Here is a 23,018-nt window from a genome sequence, read left to right as displayed (position 1 = left end):
GGAGGTTAGGGCTTCACCAGATGAGGTTGTATGTGCCTGCATGCTAAGTCACTTCAGTTCAGTTCAGTTCAGTCGCTCAGTCATGTCCAACTCTTTGTGACCCCATGAATCACAGCACATCAGGCCTCCCTGTCCATCACCAACTCCCGGAGTTCACTCAGACTCACGTCCATTGAGTCAGTGATGCCATCCAGCCATCTCATCCTCTGTCTTCCCCTTCTCCTCCTGCCCCCAATCCCTCCCAGCATCAGAGTCTTCTCCAATGAGTCAACTCTTTGCATGAGGTGACCAAAGTACTGGAGTTTCAGCTTCAGCATCATTCCTTCCAAAGAAATTCCAGGGCTGATCTCCTTCAGAATGGACTGGTTGGATCTCCTTGCAGTCCAAGGGACTCTCAAGAGTCTTCTCCAACACCACAGTTAAAAAGCATCAATTCTTCGGCGCTCAGCCTTCTTCACAGTCCAACTCTCACATCCATACATGACCACAGGAAAAACCATAGCCTTGACTAGACGGACCTTAGTCAGCAAAGTAATGTCTCTGCTTTTGAATATGCTATCTAGGTTCAGTTGTGTCCAACTGTTTGTGACCCATGGACTATAGCCTGCCAGGCTGCTCCATCCATGGGATTCTCCAGGCAAGAATACTGGAGTGGGTTGGCACGCCTTCCTCCAGGGGATCTTCCTGACCTAGGGATCAAGCCCGCATCTCCTACGGCTCCTGCATTACAAGCACATTCTTTACTGCTGAGCTACCAGGGGTGCCCAGATGAGTTTGGGGCGGGGGGGCGGGGTGGGCACACAGCTCAGTTCATTACAGCACATGAGATGCCCTCACTGCCTTTCCTTAACCCAAGTCAAATGAAGTGCAGCCCAGTAGGGAGTCCATTCCATCAGAGGAATGTGATGACAAAGGAAAGACAGCTCTTTCCCTGGACACCAATCAGAGCATTCTCTGCAGATGACATTTTAGATTCTTTTGAATTACCCTTGTACTTCCCTTGAGATCCACTTGAGCCCAAATTGGAAAATGGGCCCATCTGCTCCTCCCTTCATTTCTTTGTCTGATTTAATTTCACCACAAGAAACCGGGGAGCTTCCATAGAAACCTACATGGATGATGATTTACTTTTAAATACCACATCCTCAAATGAAAATCCAATTTAAAATGGAGAGCAACAACAATATTCTCAGCAACTGGGGACTGACTTCTGATGAAAGCATCTTTTTCAAATCATCATTTTGCTCTGAAACCTTAGATTTCTGTCTCTGTCTTCCCAAAAGACTAGAATTGAGCCATGGGTACTCAGCCTTCAACAGTAAAGGGAGTTTCCCTCTTGCCAGGGGTCAACTGAACAGGCCAGCAGTATCAGGGGCCAGAAAACAGCCCTGAAGTTTGGGTGCTCATAGGATATGCCAACTGCTGTAACAAGGTTCCCATGAGCGTGCCAGGACTAAAAGCAAACTCTCAAAACTGATTTCCTTAAGCAAACCCATTCCAGGAAGTCAGAGATGAAAAAACATTTCAAGAGAACAGCTCAACCCATGTGGAGCAGGAACTAGGAGATCCTGGATGCTTTAAGGAGACAAAAAAAAAAAAAAATTTCACTTGAATCTCTAAACTCTGTTTAAATATTTGAGGACATGAAATAAAGCTGTGTGACTCTTAAGACACTTACAAAGAGACGAGGCTTTTTCTCCATTTTTACCCAGTATTTTATTGATGTTTGTATTACAAACATTTTTAAAGAACCACCCAATTCTTTGCCTTCAGAGTGCAACCTGCAGTTGGCCTCCTGTGCCTACTCAGGGCATCCATGGTGCAACATTCACAGGCTGGGCTGTAAACCTAAGTCCAAACAGGGGCCCCCAGCCTCCTCCTGCCTCCTGCCACTCCACCCATCATGCTCCAGAGTCCCAGAGAATCTCTGCTGTTTCTCCAACATTCCAAGAAATTTCCATCTCAAGGCCTTTGCATTCTCAAATCTTTGCCTGGAACACTCTCTTCCTAGAGACCCACCTGGCTGTCTCACTCATGTTTACTCATGGTATCTATCTACATATCCCCTTTCATGAGGCATCTCTGACCATACACTGATCCCCCTCCCCCTTTTGTCACTCTTCCTCATAGCTCTTATCACCATATGCCAGGTAATGCTGACTGTCCCATATCCCACCCAGGAAGTGAAAGCTTGAGGACAGAGACCTCATTCAATTGATTCTGTTGCCTGCTGTATCCCACATGCCCAGAACAGAGCCTGAACATAGCAGATTGTCAGTAAAAACTTGCTGAGTGAATGAGCAACCATATCACAGGCCCCACTATATCAGGGACTTCTAGAAAGCAGACAATGTCTCATTTATATTCACATGCCCAACCTGTGGATCAGTATTCAACAAATGCTAAGATCTGATTGCCTGCAGCTCTTCCGTAACTGCGTATGTGATGACTTTGTGTTTGTCTTATCTCAGCTAGAGACAGGGCTATACTCTGCTTTAGACCTCTATAATCATGTTTGTAGGTGAGACAAATGTCAGGTATGTGATAGACACCTGCAGACCAATCAAATCTGCAGAGATCAAATGTTAGTGAATCTTTAATGCTTTAGAGGTCACATCCAGAATATTTAGGAACTCAGGATCTTCATTTTCTATTGTTTTAAACTCAGGCAGCTGGAGGTCTGGGAGCGTGGGGAGGTTCTTATCTGCTTAGATGGAAGGGAAAAAAAAGAAATACCCCTATTTTTCTGGAAAGCTCTGTTAGGTGTTAATACATCATAACAGACCAATTACACTGTGATAATGGCCCAGCTTATGTCTCAGTGGTTTAGCACAGATAGCATTAATCTTGCAGTCGTCTCAAGTCCACCAGGGAACCAGTTATAACTTTGTCTATCGGACTGGCATTCTGAGTCACCTACAACGTGTCCATATCAATATACTCTTCCTCAGTCAGAGAGGCAGGAAAGGAAGAAAGACAAGCACCAGTAAATAAGTACTTCTTGGCCTAGAAGGGACACATCAATGCCCCTCCTGTTCCACTGATAACAGCAAATTCAGGAGATACCACTCTCTCAGGCAAGTACAATGTGGAGCTCACGTTTGGGCACAGCAGAGAGACCTGCCTTGGGGGTCATTCCACTGTTCTTTAACTTTAGAGAGACTACCCTGGGGTGCAGACCCCTATGAAATCCTTCAGGGAAGGAGCCCTATCCATATGAACCACAGAACAGTTACTTACAGGTATATCCACCATAGTATCACCTCATGGCGACTATGACCCCAGGTTCACACCACTCTGAGTCATGGTACTACACAGATGATCAAGAAAAGGGCTGAACAAAAATGGGCAAAATGATGCCCTGGGAAGTGCCAATGTGTGGAAGTGGAAAGATCCAGGAAAGGCGCTGAGAATAAGCAGCTAGTGAGATGGGAGATGCAGAAAATGCCTCCAGGAAGACACTGAAGACCATGTTTCAAGGGGGAGGGAGGGCGCCCCTGTGCCAAAGGCTGTTCCCAATGTGACTTTGTCACTTCCTCAACAGGGGCAAACTTTATTTCTCAAGCTCCCTGTTGAGTCCATGACACTTTGACCATCACAACCCAGAAGAAGGAGCCCACACCTGCTCTAGATGGAGATTTAAGTGACCTGGTAGTTTCTGCTTTTTGTCTCCTGAATGCTCACCTTTGAAATGCTCTCTCTTGGAACCCAACATCATTCAATGAGAAGTCCAAGCCACATGACGAGGCCATGGGCAGGTTCTGTGGTTAAGGTCATGCCAAGCTCCCAGCCCACGGGCAATACCAACTGCTGGTTGGATGAGTGTGCCATCTTGGATGCACAGCCCAGTCTTGCCTTCAGGTGTCTCCAGCCCCAGAAACCATATGACAGCAAGCTCATGAGAAGCCCAGCTAGAACTATCCAGCTGGGCCGAGTCAACCAACGAAATCATGATTCATCACAATATATTGTTATTTAAATTGGGGGGGGGGCACCTTTGTCATGCAGTGGTGGATAGCTGGAGCCAGGACTGACCCCTGGATTTAGCTTTGTCAAGGTCAATGGTGACCTTGGAGGGGAGAAAATTGGACTGGAATGGACTCAAAGGAGAAAAGGGAGAGAAATGAAAACAGAATTGTTCAAGGAGTTTGCTATAAAGAAGAGCAAAGAAATGAGGCAGCAGCTGGAAGGAGTGGATAGAGATTTATTACAGCATGTGTAAATGCTAATGAGAATGATTCTGTAGATAGAAGAATTGATGGTGCAAAAAAAGAGGGGAAATTGCTACAACAAAGTTAAGGAGAGCCGATGAGTGTGGGGATTGAAGGAGACTCTAGCTTTCTGTAGGAGTGCTGATGGCTCACCCAGCGGTGAAGGCCGTCTTCACCCTGCAAGAGGCTGATACATCGTCAGGAGACAGGGCAGTGTCCACGGCTGCACACGGAGGCTGACTGATGTGGAGGAGAGCAGGTTCATATCTGGAGGCTTGTACTTTCTCTGTGGAAGATGTAAGTCATGTCTTCAGTAAAGAGTGGGAAGGGAAAGGATGGGTGGAAGGTGTGAGGAGAGAGAAGGGATGATGTAGAAACTTCAGGGAGCCAGGCAGGGAAGCAGAGGCAGGAACAGTGAGTGCTCTGAGTGCTGGAGGAACATGGGCGAGTTCTCCCTCCCCAGGAGGATGCTGGAAGGCTTCACAAGGAGGTGACATCTATAGGGAATTTTAGACAAAGGAGAAGAATTTGCTGAGTGGATGTAGGTGGAGGTGTTGCGTTCATATTTAAGAAAAGACAATGCAGGGAAACATGGAAACAGGAAGAAATGAAACTGCTTTAATGCAAAGACCATCAACATGTGCTGGGTCAAGACTTTCCCCAGCCTTAGGGACAGGCAGGATTCACACAGGTGCAAAAGACAAACACTGGTGTCAAATACACTGCAATAAACCTACTATTTTGGATATATGACGAACATTAATCAACCAGGACATTTATTCATTCATCCAACAAACGGTTCTCATGTGCTATAGTAGTTGAAATTTGTTTTGCCTTTAAATACAAAGAAATATGTTAGTCTCTCTGTCGCATCCAACTCTTTGTGAACACATGGACTGGAGCCTGTAGGAGCCTCTGTCCATGGAGTTCTCCAGGCAAGAATACTGGAATGGATAGTCACCCCCTTCTCCAGTGATCTTCCCGACCCAGGGATCAAACCCAGGTCTCCAGCACTGCAGGCAGATTCTTTACCATCTGAGCCACCAGGGAAGCCCATTAGCTTTAACAAAATAGAAGTCTGTTTCTCTTTTTCGTAAAAGACAACAAGACCTATAAAAGAAGTGTGGAGGTCACCAGTTTGGTTAACTAGCGGGGTAAATTCAAAATGCTATCAGGAGCATGAGCTTTATTCTAGATTATACCCAACCATTATAAGCATTTTGCCTCTTCCTTGAGCTTCCAAATAGCTACCAGAGCTCCAGCCATCACATCTGCATTCCAGTGCACACCCACTCTTTTTAAGGACATGTATTAAACCCAGTTTTTGTCCTTCCCTAGACTGCTAGGGCTCAACTGCTTCTCTGTCACCTCCTCTCCTAGACTGGTTATCTCAGCATCTCTGGGGTGAAGGCAGGCTGCATCACAGGCTCTATTGCTCCCACCAGACAGCATGATAGCAACTCTGGTACCCATGAAGACTCTGACACTTCCCCTCACTCCTGGGCTCAGATGAAGCCCCACATCATTGGAGGCTGGACCTAGACTTCCCCAAGGCTACCTCAGAAGTGATACACACAAGAGAAGAAGTGGGGAGGTCATACGCTATGGTTTAAAATTTGAAAAACAAGAGGTTTGAGACAGGATGCTGGCATATACACTGGTTTCCCTTCCCCTCTCCCCCAGATGGACTGTTATTTGGAGAGGAGTTCTGGATGACCGAGTAAACTGGCATGTTTCTCTGGGAAGCTTTGAACAGCTCAGTGAGGCATCTCTGTCTCTCCTGCCAGAGTCCCTTTTCCTGCCCCTCGCTGCTCTGGGATGACACCTCCCAATGAAGTCTCTGTACATCCGCTTTTCAGGCTGTTGCCCAGGGAAGCACATGGTGCTTCCAGAGTCCACACAATGCTCAGGACCACATCTCAAGAGGGGGGATGTAGGAGCATGGCTATAGCTAGCCATAAAGGAGCGGGGACATGTGGCACTGACTGCCATAACAATCCCAGCTAAAACCTGGAGCTCTTGTTACTAAGGAGAAGGAGAGAATGGCCATCAGGGGAGATAAATTGTAGGCTGGAGCAAGGCACACGTTCAGGGAGTGGGCCTACCTCACTTAGAAATTTTAAGCACTACAAGCAATTAATGCCATGTACTGCTAACACAATGAGCTTGTGTTGGTAAGCAGGTAGGTGGGCTTTTCAGTGTAAAGCAGCACTGAGACAAATCTTCCCGGAGCCTTGAGTGGTGGATGCCAGAGTGACCCAGGTGATTTCCGAGGAACCAGTGAAGAAGAGAGAGCTGTAAACAGATCCAGCAGCTCCACACCCATACCAGGAATGACACACTTCCAGAGAAAGCTTAAGATACAAATTCCTCGTATTTGCTGGCAGTTAAAACCCACACTAGTATCAGTCCTTTTTGTAGAAAAAGCAGTCCTGGCTGGGTGACAGGAAGGAGAGATTTGTAAGTCCCTCCAGCTCTGCACAAACACCGTGGAAATGTGGAAGTGTTAGTCTCACAGTCATGTCCAACTCTTTGCAACCCCATGGACTGTAGCTCACCAGGCTCCTCTGTCCATGGGATTTCCCAGGCAGGAATACTGGAGTGGGTTGCCATTCCCTTCTCCAGGGGATCTTCCCCACCCAGGGATTGAACCAAGTCTCCTGCACTGCAGGCGGATTCCTTACCATCTGAGCCACCACAGGGTGCCCTCCAAATGCATGGCACCCCTTCAGATACTCTGCTCACTCCCAACTGCAGGGCGCCCCCAGAACTTCTGCACACACCCAAACACAGGGTACCCCATGGGAACCTCTGAGACACTCACTGTTTCTGGGAAGAAAAACATTCCAGTTAATAGTCAATTGAAATGCATTTAAAAGAATGAAGGAGAAAAAGATTGAAGCAATTAACCAGCATTTCCACTCCTCTGCTGACCTAATTACATACCACTTGCAGACATACTCTGAAGCCTGTGACATTCAACATTCTGGAACAGAGTGCGGTTATCACATTGGCTAATTTAACTGTTTCTGGATTTGAAGCTAAAATCTCTTGAGTTTTCACTAAAGGTCCTTATTTGGGACTTGGAGGTTTTCTAATCAGAGATAAAAAAATACATGAAGTCTCCATTCACGGAAAACTGGGAGCCTGTGAAATGGGAATTGAACAAAATGACTTTCAGTGTATCAGGACTTAACTTCAGAGGAACATACGTTAAGATGGCCCAGTTTTCCGTCCCACGGGAAATGGTATTTCAGGGAAGCTGGACAACTGTGGTGAAACAAATCCATCTGGTGTCAACCCAATAATGTAGAACAGATGAGCAATCCTGTCATTCCAGTACTGTCATTTCAGCCAACCCAGCAAGCAACCTTGTCACGGTAGGTTCCCATCCCTAATTTACAAATGAAGAGACTGAGGTTCGGGAGATGCAAGGAGCTTCTTTGGGCTAAGCAAACACAAATTTGCCATTTGGTCTTTTTGAGTTGAAATCCAACAGTATTTCCACCGTGATCCAGAAACAAGCTTTTGGCAAAATAAATTCATTTGTATTCATCACTTTCCAAAGGGAACCACTGACCCACATTCCTGCAGGATCCCTGGAGTGTAGTTAGAAGTTTCAAGCTGCAGCCCTGGGAGAGTTCGAACCTGTCTTTTGTGTCTCCACTTCCAGCAGCAGAAAAGTAGTCTGGCAAGAGTAAGTGACTGGACACAGTATCCCTCACCATCCAAACTGCAGTATCAAAGCAGGAACCGAATATTATTTTCCCCTGAAGGACAGAACTGTCCACATTGAGTGAAAGGCACAGGTGTAGATGCTGAGGAAGAAAGAAGAGAACTTTCCATGCACAGAGAGGTCTGGTTTGCTTGCCTGCATCGGTCAACATATCATCAGTTTCAACACAGTATGATTCTTGTATTGGACCAAAAGGAACAAAGTCATGCTGATCACGTTCATATTTTTCATCAGACCCCCTACTTGCCCATGAACAAGCCTTTACTGAGAACTAGAAAGTGCCACATGGGATGGAAATAGAGGTGAATCCTAAAGAGCCCCCCACGGAGGAGAGCTATTAGTCCAAGGACGATGCTGCTTGGGGCCACAGAGCATGCCTTAAACAAATATTCTGAGTCTTACTTGTTGGCCTCAAGTGTTGGATGCTAACCAATGCCCATCTCTTCTCCTGGTGGTATCCTTGGATCCACAGCATTTCCCACGACGTAGGTATCCCTGGATCCTGAGCTGGCCTGCTGATGAGACAAGCTGTGATAAATTCAAACAAATGTACCAGGGTCACATCCCACTACTGGGACTAGGATTTTCACTTGCATCTTTTGTATCTAGGTCTAGAGTTTGTTCCCTTTCAGCAATGCCCTTTCCTGAATTCTAGGTTTTGTGGACAACAGTTTCTAAGCAACAGTTACTAGGTCAGAAAATCTCACATTTTTTCTTGCAAATGCACCATTTATACAAACCTGTGATGAATGCATCACCAGCTGGCTCCTTAGAAACCTTACACTGGGGAAGGCCATAGGACACACCAGCATCCGATATGGGTATGCACAGTCACTTGGTACCTGATAACTACCTTTGAGAAGACCTTTGTACTATTAAAATTAGAGGAAATGTGAGCTGCAAAAGTCCCACTGAAGTGGTCCTTGCTCTCAGGAGGAAGTATGGACTGTGATACTGAGTCTGTCTTCTTGGGCCTCTGCCTTTTTAAATTTGAGGGAAAACAAAATAGAAAGGTAGAATATTTACAGACAACCACTTTTAATTCAGAACAAAGGGACCCACCAGTCCCTAATCAGTACTAAAACATGTCAGAGGAAACAGCACAGAGTGAAAGGAAAAGAATACCGGCCTTTGTATTCATGTCTGGGAACATTCCCAGACGGCATCATTGCTCCATCCACCCAGGCTCACTAGTAGGTCAAGTGTTATCCCAAATGCCTTCCAGGCACCACTTGGCACTGATATCTCTGAAGACACTGCCTGTGATTCCTTCAGAGGAAAACAGTCTGATGATAAGAAAATGTGAGGTATTTAGTGGTAATGTTCTTAAAAAAAAAAATCTTTTAAAAAAAGCGACCTGGTAAAGAATGGGAAGATGGCAGAGGAGGCTTTGGCTAAGACACCTGGCAAGCGCCTAGGAGACATAGCTCTCTATCCATGAGGGCAACACCATACACCAGGAGCCCACATCACTCTAAGACAGGTGTTTGAGCAATGGACACATGTCACCCACCCGGCTTCCAAGAGGCAGGAGAAGGTCCATGCAGGTGACTGCACCTGATATGTTAAATATCACAAATATCAAAACCTCAAAACCTATGGGCATCTTCCCCCCACAACACAGAGAATCCAGCTAGGAGCCAGCATCCCGAGAGAAAGAGCTGTTCCCCATGACCCGCTCTCATGGATAAAATGCAACCCCACCAGAGATGGAAAAAGAGAACATACAATTTTATGGTGCCCAGGTTAACAAGAAGGAGGAAAAAGGAACAGATTTTATATGCTGAATATGACTGTCTTAAGGCACCCCTGGTAGCTCAGCTGGTAAAGAATCCACCTGCAATGCGGAATACCTGGGTTCGATCCCTGAGTTGGGAAGATAACCTGGAGAAGAGAACAGCTACCCACTCCAGTATTCTGGCCTGGAGAATTCTATGGACTATTCATGGAGTCACAAAGAGTCAGACATGACTAAGCAAATTTCACTTCACATGACTGTGTTAAAAACCTTTAACTAGGCTCTGAAGAGAGAGAACTCAGTTATTAGATACCAGAAATGAAAAACAAAACAAAAGCAAAACAGGAACAAAAAGCTATGCTTCCCAAGGCCCCATTACCTGGAAACAGGCACAGTGATATTCTGGGTGGGAGGTGGGACACGGACCCACTCAGGCCACTGAGATCCCAGTGCCCAACTGTGAGAACGGAAGGGCTGCCCATAAACGACCATCCCTCCCTGTGAAAAGAGGAGGCTAGAGGAATTCCAGCTGCCAGTCCTGGGATGCGTCAGGCAGGATTGCCATCTGCCTGGGGCCCTAAATGAGAAGAAAAAGGTTTCCCATGAGAAATCAAAACCTCAGGCTGTACCACATGCATGTAAGGATTCCAAATCTGCTCTGTTCATATGGTTTGGGGGATCTTAAGCCAAGAAATGAATGTGAAAACTTGTCCTGGACGGGTGAAACCTCTGGGCCCCCCCAGTAGAAGAAAAACAAAGTCATTCCGTGGGAATATTTTCACAACTCAGGATACACGTGACTCAGTCCTCCCACACGTGATTTGGGCCCCAGTCTGCTCAAGGCTTGGTCTCCACACGCCATTTCCAATTTCTTGTTAAAACTCTGCTAAGCGTGCAGATTGCAATCTCTGAATTTCCCACAAAAAGGGACCAAGGCTCCTTGAGGAATGGCTGACTCTGCACGAGAGCAGAAAGTGTACAAGACACAAAGGGAACAATTGCTCTGATCTGAAAGCAAGCACACTAATAAAACATGAGGTTTCTGCAAAAAGGAAATAAGGAGCCACTGAAAATGGGATCTAATCACCATAGAAGAAACAATAAGAGCAACACCAAAGATCGTAAGGACAGAGCAGCAGATTAAAACACAAGAAGATATTTAAATTATTGAGCACATAATAGTATTTTCTTCAAAAGTTATTATAGGAATGATCTCATTATTTTAAAAACTGGCTAATAAAGAAAAAGCATCGAAGATTTATCCTGGTTTCCCTAAATAAACTCTTTCACTAGGTAGCTAATGAGAGAAAATGTTCTCTTCATAGCAATATTCCAGCTACTAAATGATGAAAAAATGCTGGAACTAGAAATCTAAATTTTGTACTGTTAATGAGATTATGTATCTGGAAAATGAACATCAGTGGCTTTTGACATCACAAAGACAGACAAGCAGATATTATATATTGTCTGATGGAAGTACACACCATCCATGAAATAGTCTGGCCCCCAAACAAATCAATCAATCAATTCAATCTAAATGCAAAATAAGTCTCTGAATTCAACCAATAGTTTGTAAGAAATACCGAAGACAGAGGAACAAGTAAGTTAAATAAAAATATGGGGAGGACATCAACAAGATCCAAACAGTTGGGAATTCTATAAGGCAAATGACTGAATTTGAGAAAATAAGCCAGAAAGATAAAGAGGGAAGTCACAGATTAAAAGAAAGTTATAAGGCATAGCAATCTTTTCCAATATAAGAATCTTATCTAAATGTTGCTCAGTTGACAGTCATGTCCAACTCTACGATCACACGGACTGAAACACTCCAGGCTTCACTGTCCTTCACCATTTCCCGGAGCTTGCTCAAACTCATGCCATCCATCTCATCCTCTGTCATCCTCTTCTCCTGCCTTCAATCTTTCCCAGCATCAGGATCTTTTCTAATGAGTTGGCTCTTCACATCAGGTGGCCAAAGTATTGGAGCTTTAGCTTCAGCATCAGTCCTTCCAATGAATATTCAGGACTGATTTCCTTTAGGATTGACTGATTTGATCTTCTTGCCGTCCAAGGGATTCTCAAGAGTCTTCTCCAACAACGCAGTTCAAAAGTGTCAACTCTTCAGCACTTAGCCTTCTTTATGGTCCAGCTCTCACATCCAAACATGACTACTGGAAAAACCATAGCTTTAACTATACGGACCTTATTTAAATAGTCATTCAAATAACTAATAAAAAATTTAATTATACATCATGAGTAAGTGGGATTGTAAGGTACATAGGACTGATTCAATATTTGAAAATCAATTAATCTATCACATCAACGGGCAAAAGAAGAAAAATTATACCATCATATCAATTGACGTAGAAAAAGCATTTTAAAAAATGCACATATCTATGATTTTTTAAAAAATTGGCTAGTAGGAATAGAGTAGAACTTCTTCACCTTGAGAAGAACATATACCCCCACTACACACACACAAAACAAATTGAAACAGAAAGCTGCTATAGTTAATATCATAGTTAATTAATAGTAAGAGAGTAGACGTTTTCCCCCTAAGATGTGAGATAAGGCAAAGATGTCTCCTCTTACCACTCCTACTCAGCGTTGTATTAGAAGTGCCAACTAGCACAATAGGAGAAGAAAGGAAATAAAAGAATGAATTAGGAAAGAAGAAATAACACTCATTTTACTCACAGATAACATGATTGACTACATAGAAAATCCCAAAGAATGAACAACAACAAAACACATCTTGGAATTAATAATCGAGCTTAGAAAGATTGTAGTATACAGGTTAATATAAAAAGTCAATTGCTTTCCTATCCTGGTAATGAGTAATTAAAATTTGAAATTAAAAACACAGTGTCATTTACAAAAGCACCAAAAATGAATTTATGTATAAATCTAACCAAAAATACACAGGATGTCTATGCAGAAAATGACAAATTATTAGGGGGAAAAAGTCAAAGATTGTGATTGGAAAACTCAGTATTGTTAAGAAATTGGTTCTTCTCAACTTGATTAAAGACTCAATGAAATTTCAATAAAATATCAGCAAACTGTATTTGCTGAGTTTAAAGTTTATATGGAATAGTCAAAGGTCTAAAATATCCAAAACAGTATTGAAAAAATAAGGGGAGAAAGAAGCAGAAGAGGAGGAGCAGAAGAACAAAGGTGCAGAACTGATACTATTTCACTTAAACACGTAGTATGGAGCTACAGTAATCAAGGCAACATGGCAGTGATGAAAGATTAGACAGAAACAATGGAACAGAATAGAGCCTAGAATTACCTGATATGAATATAGTCAACTCAACGTCGGTAAATTGTTGTTGGTTTCTTGTTTAGTCATTAAGTCATGTCTGACTGTTTCACAACCCCATGGACTTTAGCCCTCCAGGCTCCTCTGTCCATGGGATTCTCCAGGCAAGAATACTGGAGTGGGTTGCCATGTCCTTCTCCAGGGGATCTTACCAACCCAAGGATCAAACCCAGGTCTCCTACATTGCTGGTGGATTCTTTACCATCTGAGTCACCAGGAAAGTCAGGCAAGAAAACTGGAGTGGGTTATTCCCAACCCAGGAATCGAATTTGTGTCTCCTGCACACATCTCCTGAGTTGCAGGCAGATTCTTTATCACTGAGCAGCCAGGGAAGCCCTTTAATCAATTAGCAGAGGTAATTTAGTGGAGAAATGATAGTGTGTTTGTTTGTTTGTTTTGTCTTTTAATTTGGCCATGCCGAGCAGCTTGTGGGATCTTAGTTCCCTGCTTAATTGAACCTAGGCCCTCAGCAGTGAAAGTGTGGAGTCCTAACCAATAAACCACCAGGGAATTCTCAATAGTCATTTCTTTTTTTAATGGTGCTGGAACAACTGGATGTTCTTAATGAAATCTAACATACCAAAGGGGAAAAAAAAATGATGAACATAACATACCTTACACCTGTCACAAAAATTAACACAAAGATCAAAGACCTAAAATGTAAGACTATAAAATTTCTAGAAGAATAGATAAATACTCTAGGTGATTTGGGGTTTGGCAATGAGTTTTCAGACAGACCAAAAGCACAATCCATGAAAGAAAAATTTAGACTATATTAAAATTTAAAACTTCTGCTCTGAAAAAGACATTGTTAAGACAGTAACAGGTAAACCATGAACTGGAAGAAAAATATGGAAAACACATGTCTGGTAAAGGATTCAGACCCAAAACACAGGCATATCTTGGAAATATTACAGGTTCAGTTTCAGATCATATCAATAAAGCAAATATAGCACTAAAGTGAATCACATTAATTTTGCGGTTGCTCAGTGCACATAAAAGTTACGTAGTCTATTAAGGGCGTTAATTGGACTTCCCTGGTGGCTCAGATGGTAAAGAATCTGCCAGCAATGCAGGAGACCCAGGCTCAATCCCTGTGTCAGGAAGATCCCCTGGAGAAGGAGATGGCTACCCACTCCAGTATTCTTGCCTGGAGAATTAAATGGACAAAGAAGGCTGGCGGAATATAGTCTCTGTGGTCGCAAAGAGTCGGACATGACTGAGCAACTAACAAAAAGTGTGTAATAGTTTTATGTCTGAATAAAGAATATGCATACTTTAATTAAAAATACTTTCTGGCTAAAAATGCTATCATTTAAAACATTAGTGAGTCATAATCTTTTTGCAGTATTAATATCAAAAATCTCTGATCACAGGTAACTGTAAAAAAGCTTGAAATATTGCAACAATTACTAAACTAGGACAGAGGCACATGAAGTGAGCAGATGCCATTGGAAAAATGACACCAATGGACTTGTTTGACGCCCAGTTGCCACAAACCTTCAATTTGTAAAGAGCATAGTATCTGCAAATCTAGACAAAGCAAAGCACAATAAGATGAGGTATGTTTGTATATCCAAAAACACTCTGAAGATTCACTATTAATTTAAAAACTACTTGTTTTAAAATGACTACAAAATCTGGATAGACATCTCATAAAGAAATATACGTAAATGACAAATTAGCACATGAAAAGGTGGAGAGCAAGAATTACAAATTAAAATAACAATGATGGACTTTCCTCCTCCACTGGCTAAGACTCCATGCTCCTAATGCAGTGGGGGTACTGGGGACCTGGGTTCCATCCCTGGTCAGGGAACCAGATTTCACATGCAGCCACTAAGACCCAGCACAGTCAAATGGGGGGGAAAAAAAGAGTTTTTTAGAAAATAGCAATGAGGTACGACAACATACCTATTAAAATAGCAAATATCCAAAAACAGACTGCACCAAATGCTGGTGAAGATGTGGAACAATAGAAACTCTCATCCATTGCTGGCGGAAATGCAATGGCACAGCCACTTTGGGAGACAGTTTAGAAGTTTCTTACAAAGTTAAGCATAGTTACATGAGACTGCTTGGGCTTCCATAACAGAATACCACACACTGAGTAGCTCAGACACAACAGATATCAAGACAAAAGAGTAATAAAGAAAATCATAACTTAATGATAGAATAACTTTCCAAGAACTTATAAAACTATTATCTTTGGGAAGAACTAATGGCATAGCATCAAAAGAATTAAAACAAATCTAACATAATTTCCCAGAGAAAGTGAAAAATAGGCAATCATACTAAGAAATTATATTACTCTCCCAGAAAATGCAAAAAGAAAAATTTAGGATTTTGTTTCGAATCCTGTGGTTTTTTCTGTGGTCATGTATGGATGTGAGAGTTGGGAAGAAATCTGAGCACCAAAGACTTTATGCTTTTGAACTGTGGTGTTGGAGAAGACTCTAGAGAGTCCCTTGGACTGCAAGGAGATCCAACCAGTCCATTCTGAAGGAGATCAGCCCTGGGATTTCTTTGGAGGGAATGATGCTAAGGCTGAAGCTCCAGTACTTTGGCCACCTCATGTGAAGAGCTGACTCATTGGAAAAGACTCTGATGCTGGGAGGGATTGAGGGCAGGAGGAGAAGGGGACGACAGAGGATGAGATGGCTGGGTGGCATCACTGACTCAATGGACGTGAGTCTGAGTGAACTCCAGGAGTTGGTGATGGACAAGGAGGCCTGGTGTGCTGTGATTCATGGGGTCCCAAAGAGTCGGACACGACTGAGCAACTAAACTGAACTGAACTGAGTATACCTATCTAGGAGTCATATGCAAAACCCTGCACCCAACAAATGGAAATTGCAATTGTGCATTTCCAGTATGCCTGGAATGTTTTCTAAAAGAGACGACCCACTGGACCACAAAAGTCTCAACCCATGCTCCAAAATCAATATCATATAAACCACATTCTTTATCAGATGGCAAAGGCAGAAATAAATAACAATAAGATAACAGGAAATAGCCTAATATCTAAAATTTTAAAAGCATATTTCAAAAACATGTGTGTATCACCAGGTCATCTTGCCTTTCACTATGTCACTCCACGGCTGCTGACTTCCGGTTCTAAGCTGCTCTCTCTGTTCTCAGTGAAATGAATGAGATGCTTCTACAACTCACTCATGATGCTAGGATCAAGGGCACAGTGGGCAGGAGAGGGTTGGTGGGATGCGGTATAGCTGACACATGTAAATATGCACCATTAACATTTCCCCTTAGAGGGAAGCTTTCGCTCATCGAGGGGTATCCTCCAAGAGATCCAAAAGGGATTGGATTCCACCCTGCTGGGAGTCTCTCACATGCATCATTTTTTCTGGAGAGAACAGAGCCAGAAAACACACAGCTGACCAACTGCTCTCCCTTTTCCCTCAGAAATCAGGTTTATCTGGAGTCAAATCTACCTGACTCTTCTTCTTGGCGTCTGGAAACTTGTCTATGCCACGTGCTCAAAGCAATTCTCTTCTTCCCCGGTGAAAAAGACGTGGGTTGAAATTCATGTGTAAAGGCTACAAGAGAATATGATTCATAAGAATTATTAGTCTTACTAATATTAACTACTAGATATTTTTAAATCTCATTCATGCTTTCAAAGTTTATCCCCATTGTACCTACCCATACTGGAACAGGGAAAAAAAGTCCATACATGATGGAGGAAGGAAAGATGAGAGGAGGTAAAGGTGAGCTAAGTTGCTCATGCTTTTTAGTGAGATTTCAATAAATAGTGTTGCTGTTCTTATTGATGTTTCTGACAATGCTAATTAAATATTTGGAAATTTTGGCATTATTTAAAGAAAACCAAAATAAGAAAAAACATATCTAAATTACCAAAGTAAACAAAAAGGAAAAGACTACAGAACGAAAGAGAGAAAGCAAGAGAAATATTTTTAAATAAACAGTAGATACCAGTTAAAAAGAACAAATTGATTTGATATATTCATAAATGTGATATAACCTTATTTGCTTAAAATAGAAAGAAGTTCAGAATAGGTAAATAAATAAAATCCAACTATATGTTACAAAAAGAAACATACAAAATAATATTCACAGAAAAACTTGTTAGCCATTCATATTCATATTCAGTTCAGTCGCTCAGTTGTGTTCGACTCTTTGTGACCCCATGAATTGCAACACGCCAGGCCTCCCTGTCCATCACCAACTCCCAGAGTTCACTCAGACTCATGTCCATTGAGTCAGTGATACCATCCAGCCATCTCATCCTCTGTCGTCCCCTTCTCCTCTTGCCCTCAATCCCTCCCAGCATCAGTCTTTTCAAATGAGTCAACCCTTCACATGAGGTGGCCAGGAGTTTCAGCTTCAGCATCAGTCCCTCCAAAGAAATCCCAGGACTGATCTCCTTCAGAATGGACTGGTGGGATCTTCTCGCAGTCCAAGGGACTCTCAGGAGTCTTCTCCAACACCACAGTTCAAAAGCGTCTGTTCTTCGGCACTCAGCTTTCTTCACAGTCCAAATCTCACATCCATACATGACCACTGGAAAAACCATAGCCTTGACTAGACGGACCTTAGTCAGCAAAGTAACGTCTCTGATTTTGAATATGCTATCTAGGTTGGTCATAACTTTTCTTCCAAGGAGTAAGCGTCTTTTAATTTCATGACTGCAACCACCACCTGCAGTGATTTTGGAGCCCCAAAAAATAAAGTCTGACACTGTTTCCACTGTTTCCCCATCTATTTCCCATGAAGTGATGGGACTGGAGGCCATGATCTTCATTTTCTGAATGTTGAGCTTTAAGCCAACTTTTTCACTCTCCTCTTTCACTTGCATCAAGAGGCTTTTGAGTTCCTCTTCACTTTCTGCCATAAGGGTGGTGTCATCTGCATATCTGAGGTGATTGATATTTGTCCCGGCAATCTTGATTCCAGCTTGTGTTTTTCCTTCCAGTCCAGTGTTTCTCATGATGTACTCTGCATATAAGTTAAATAAGCAGGGTGACAATATACAGCCTTGATGTACTCCTTTTCCTATTTGGAACCAGTCTGTTGTTCCATGTCCAGTTCTAACTGTTGCTTTCTGACCTGCATATAGGTTTCTCAAGAGGCAGGTCAGGTGGTCGGGTATTTCCCATCTCTTGAACAGTTTTCTACAGTTTGTTGTGATCCACACAGTCAAAAGCTTTGGCATAGTCAGTAAAGCAGAAATAGATGTTTTCTTGGAACTCTCTTGCTTTCTCCGTGATCCAGCGGATATTGGCAATTTGATCTCTGGTTCCTCTGCCTTTTCTAAAACCAGCTTGAACATCTGGAAGTTCACGGTTCACGTATTGCTGAAGCCTGGCTTGGAGAATTTTGAGCATTACTTTACTAGTGTGTGAGATGAGTACACTTGTGTGGTAGTTTGAGCATTCTTTGGCATTGCCTTTCTTTGGGATTGGAATGAAAACTGACCTTTTCCAGTCCTGTGGCCACTGCTGAGTTTTCCAAAATTGCTGGCATATGGAGTGCAGCACTTTTACAGCATCATCTTTCAGGATTTGAAACAGCTCAACTGGAATTCCATCACCTCCACTAGCTTTGTTCATAGTGATGCTTTTTTTTTATTATTATTATTATTTATTTTTTTTTCCTTTTATTTATTTATTTATTTTTTTAAATTTTAAAATCTTTAATTCTTACATGCATTCTCAAACATGAACCCCCCTCCCACCTCCCTCCCCAGAACATCTTTCTGGGTCATCCCCATGCACCAGCCCCAAGCATGCTGCATCCTGCGTCAGACATAGACTGGTGATTCAATTCACATGATAGTATACATGTTAGAATGTCATTCTCCCAAATCATCCCTCCCTCTCCCTCTCCCTCTGAGTCCAAAAGTCCGTTATACACATCTGTGTCTCTTTCCCTGTCTTGCATACAGGGTCGTCATTGCCATCTTCCTAAATTCCATATATATGTGTTAGTATACTGTATTGGTGTTTTTCTTTCTGGCTTACTTCACTCTGTATAATCGGCTCCAGTTTCATCCATCTCAACAGAACTGATTCAAATGAATTCTTTTTAACGGCTGAGTAATACTCCATTGTGTATATGTACCACAGCTCTCTTATCCATTCATCTGCTGATGGACATCTAGGTTGTTTCCATGTCCTGGCTATTATAAACAGTGCTGCGATGAACATTGGGGTACATGTGTCTCTTTCAATTCTGGTTTCCTCGGTGTGTATGCCCAGCAGTGGGATTGCTGGGTCATAAGGTAGTTCTATTTGCAATTTTTTAAGGAATCTCCACACTGTTCTCCATAGTGGCTGTACTAGTTTGCATTCCCACCAACAGTGTAGGAGGGTTCCCTTTTCTCCACACCCTCTCCAGCATTTATTGCTTGCAGATTTTTGGATCGCAGCCATTCTGACTGGTGTGAAGTGGTACCTCATTGTGGTTTTGATTTGCATTTCTCTAATAATGAGTGATGTTGAGCATCTTTTCATGTGTTTGTTAGCCATCCGGATGTCTTCTTTGGAGAAATGTCTATTTAGTTCTTTGGCCCATTTTTTGATTGGGTCGTTTATTTTTCTGGAGTTGAGCTGCATAAGTTGCTTGTATATTTTTGAGATTAGTTGTTTGTCAGTTGCTTCATTTGCTATTATTTTCTCCCATTCAGAAGGCTGTCTTTTCACCTTGCTTATATTTTCCTTTGTTGTGCAGAAGCTTTTAATTTTAATTAGATCCCATTTGTTTATTTTTGCTTTTATTTCCAGCATTCTGGGAGGTGGATCATAGAGGATCCTGCTGTGATTTATGTCTGAGAGTGTTTTGCCTATGTTCTCCTCTAGGAGTTTTATAGTTTCTGATCTTACATTTAGATCTTTAATCCATTTTGAGTTTATTTTTGTGTGCGGTGTTAGAAAGTGATCTAGTTTCATTCTTTTACAAGTGGTTGACCAGTTTTCCCAGCACCACTTGTTAAAGAGATTGTCTTTACTCCATTGTATATTCTTGCCTCCTTTGTCAAAGATAAGGTGTCCATATGTATGTGGATTTATCTCTGGGCTTTCTATTTTGTTCCATTGATCTATATGTCTGTCTTTGTGCCAGTACCATACTGTCTTGATGACTGTGGCTTTGTAGTAGAGCCTGAAGTCAGGCAAGTTGATTCCTCCAGTTCCATTCTTCTTTCTCAAGATTGCTTTGGCTATTCGAGGTTTTTTGTATTTCCATACAAATCTTGAAATTATTTGTTCTAGTTCTGTGAAAAATGTGGCTGGTAGCTTGACAGGGATTGCATTGAATTTGTAAATTGCTTTGGGTAGTATACTCATTTTCACTATATTGATTCTTCCAATCCATGAACATGGTATATTTCTCCATCTATTAGTGTCCTCTTTGATTTCTTTCATCAGTGTTTTATAGTTTTCCATATATAGGTCTTTAGTTTCTTTAGGAAGATATATTCCTAAGTATTTTATTCTTTTCGTTGCAATGGTGAATGGAATTGTTTCCTTAATTTCTTTTTCTACTTTCTCATTATTAGTGTATAGGAATGCAAGGGATTTCTGTGTGTTGATTTTATATCCTGCAACTTTACTATATTCATTGATGATCTCTAGTAATTTTCTGGTGGAGTCTTTAGGGTTTTCCATGTAGAGGATCATGTCATCTGCAAACAGTGATAGTTTTACTTCTTCTTTTCCAATTTGGATTCCTTTTATTTCTTTTTCTGCTCTGATTGCTGTGGCCAAAACTTCCAGAACTATGTTGAATAGTAGCGGTGAAAGTGGACACCCTTGTCTTGTTCCTGACTTTAGGGGAAATGCTTTCAATTTTTCACCATTGAGGATAATGTTTGCTGTGGGTTTGTCATAAATAGCTTTTATTATGTTGAGGTATGTTCCTTCTATTCCTGCTTTCTGGAGAGTTTTTATCATAAATGGATGTTGAATTTTGTCAAAGGCCTTCTCTGCATCTATTGAGATAATCATATGGTTTTTATTTTTCAATTTGTTAATGTGGTGAATTACATTGATTGATTTGCGGATATTGAAGAATCCTTGCATCCCTGGGATAAAGCCCACTTGGTCATGGTGTATGATCTTTTTAATGTGTTGTTGGATTCTGATTGCTAGAATTTTGTTGAGGATTTTTGCATCTATGTTCATCAGAGATATTGGCCTGTAGTTTTCTTTTTTTGTGACATCTTTGTCAGGTTTTGGTATTAGGGTGATGGTGGCCTCATAGAATGAGTTTGGAAGTTTACCTTCCTCTGCAATTTTCTGGAAGAGTTTGAGGAGGATAGGTGTTAGCTCTTCTCGAAATTTTTGGTAGAATTCAGCTGTGAAGCCGTCTGGACCTGGGCTTTTGTTTGCTGGAAGATTTCTGATTACAGTATCAATTTCCGTGCTTGTGATGGGTCTGTTAAGATTTTCTATTTCTTCCTGGTTCAGTTTTGGAAAATTGTACTTTTCTAAGAATTTGTCCATTTCTTCCACGTTGTCCATTTTATTGGCATACAACTGCTGATAGTAGTCTCTTATGATCCTTTGTATTTCTGTGTTGTCTGTTGTGATCTCTCCATTTTCATTTCTAATTTTATTGATTTGATTTTTCTCTCTTTGCTTCTTGATGAGTCTGGCTAATGGTTTGTCAATTTTATTTATCCTTTCAAAGAACCAGCTTTTGGCTTTGTTGATTTTTGCTATGGTCTCTTTTGTTTCTTTTGCATTTATTTCTGCCCTAATTCTTAAGATTTCTTTCCTTCTACTAACTCTGGGGTTCTCCAACTCTTCCTTTTCTATTGCTTTAGTTGTAGAGTTAGGTTATTTATTTGACTTTTTTCTTGTTTCTTGAGGTATGCCTGTATTGCTATGAACTTTCCTCTTAGCACTGCTTTTATAGTGTCCCACAGGTTTTGGGTTGTTGTGTTTTCATTTTCATTAGTTTCTATGCATATTTTGATTTCTTTTTTGATTTCTTCTGTGATTTGTTGGTTATTCAGAAGTGTGTTGTTCAACCTCCATATGTTGGAATTTTTAATAGTTTTTCTCCTGTAATTGAGATCTAATCTTAATGCATTGTGGTCAGAAAAGATGCTTGGAATGATTTCGATTTTTTTGAATTTATCAAGTTTAGATTTATGGCCCAGGATGTGATCTATCCTGGAGAAGGTTCCATGAGCACTTGAAAAAAAGGTGAAATTCGTTGTTTTGGGGTGAAATGTCCTATAGATATCAATTAGGTCTAACTGATCTAATGTATCATTTAAAGTTTGCGTTTCTTTGTTAATTTTCTGTTTAGTTGATCTGTCCATAGGTGTGAGTGGGGTATTAAAGTCTCCCACTATTATTGTGTTATTGTTGATTTCCCCTTTCATACTTGTTAGCATTTGTCTTACATATTGTGGTGCTCCTATATTGGGTGCATATATATTTATAATTGTTATATCTTCTTCTTGGATTGTTCCTTTGATCATTATGTAGTGGCCTTCTTTGTCTCTTTTCACAGCCTTTGTTTTAAAGTCTATTTTATCGGATATGAGTATTGCCACTCCTGCTTTCTTTTGGTCTCTATTCGCGTGGTATATCTTTTTCCATCCCTTCACTTTCAGTCTGTATGTGTCCCTTGTTTTGAGGTGGGTCTCTTGTAAGCAGCATATAGACGGGTCTTGTTTTTGTATCCATTCTGCCAGTCTTTGTCTTTTGGTTGGGGCGTTCAACCCATTTACGTTTAAGGTAATTATTGATAAGTATGATCCCGTTGCCATTTACTTTATTGTTTTGGGTTCGGGTTTATACACCCTTTTCGTGTTTCCTGTCTAGAGGATATCCTTTAGAATTTGTTGGAGAGCTGGTTTGGTGGTGCTGAATTCTCTCAGCTTTTGCTTGTCTGTAAAGCTTTTGATTTCTCCTTCGTATTTGAATGAGATCCTTGCTGGGTACAGTAATCTGGGCTGTAGGTTATTGTCTTTCATCACTTTAAGTATGTCTTGCCATTCCCTCCTGGCCTGAA

Source organism: Ovis canadensis, chromosome 2 (assembly GCF_042477335.2).
Source record: "Ovis canadensis isolate MfBH-ARS-UI-01 breed Bighorn chromosome 2, ARS-UI_OviCan_v2, whole genome shotgun sequence".
Classification (NCBI taxonomy): Eukaryota; Metazoa; Chordata; class Mammalia; order Artiodactyla; family Bovidae; genus Ovis; species Ovis canadensis.
The sequence above is the reverse complement of the archived record's forward strand: the minus strand, read 5'-3'. Positions refer to the sequence as shown.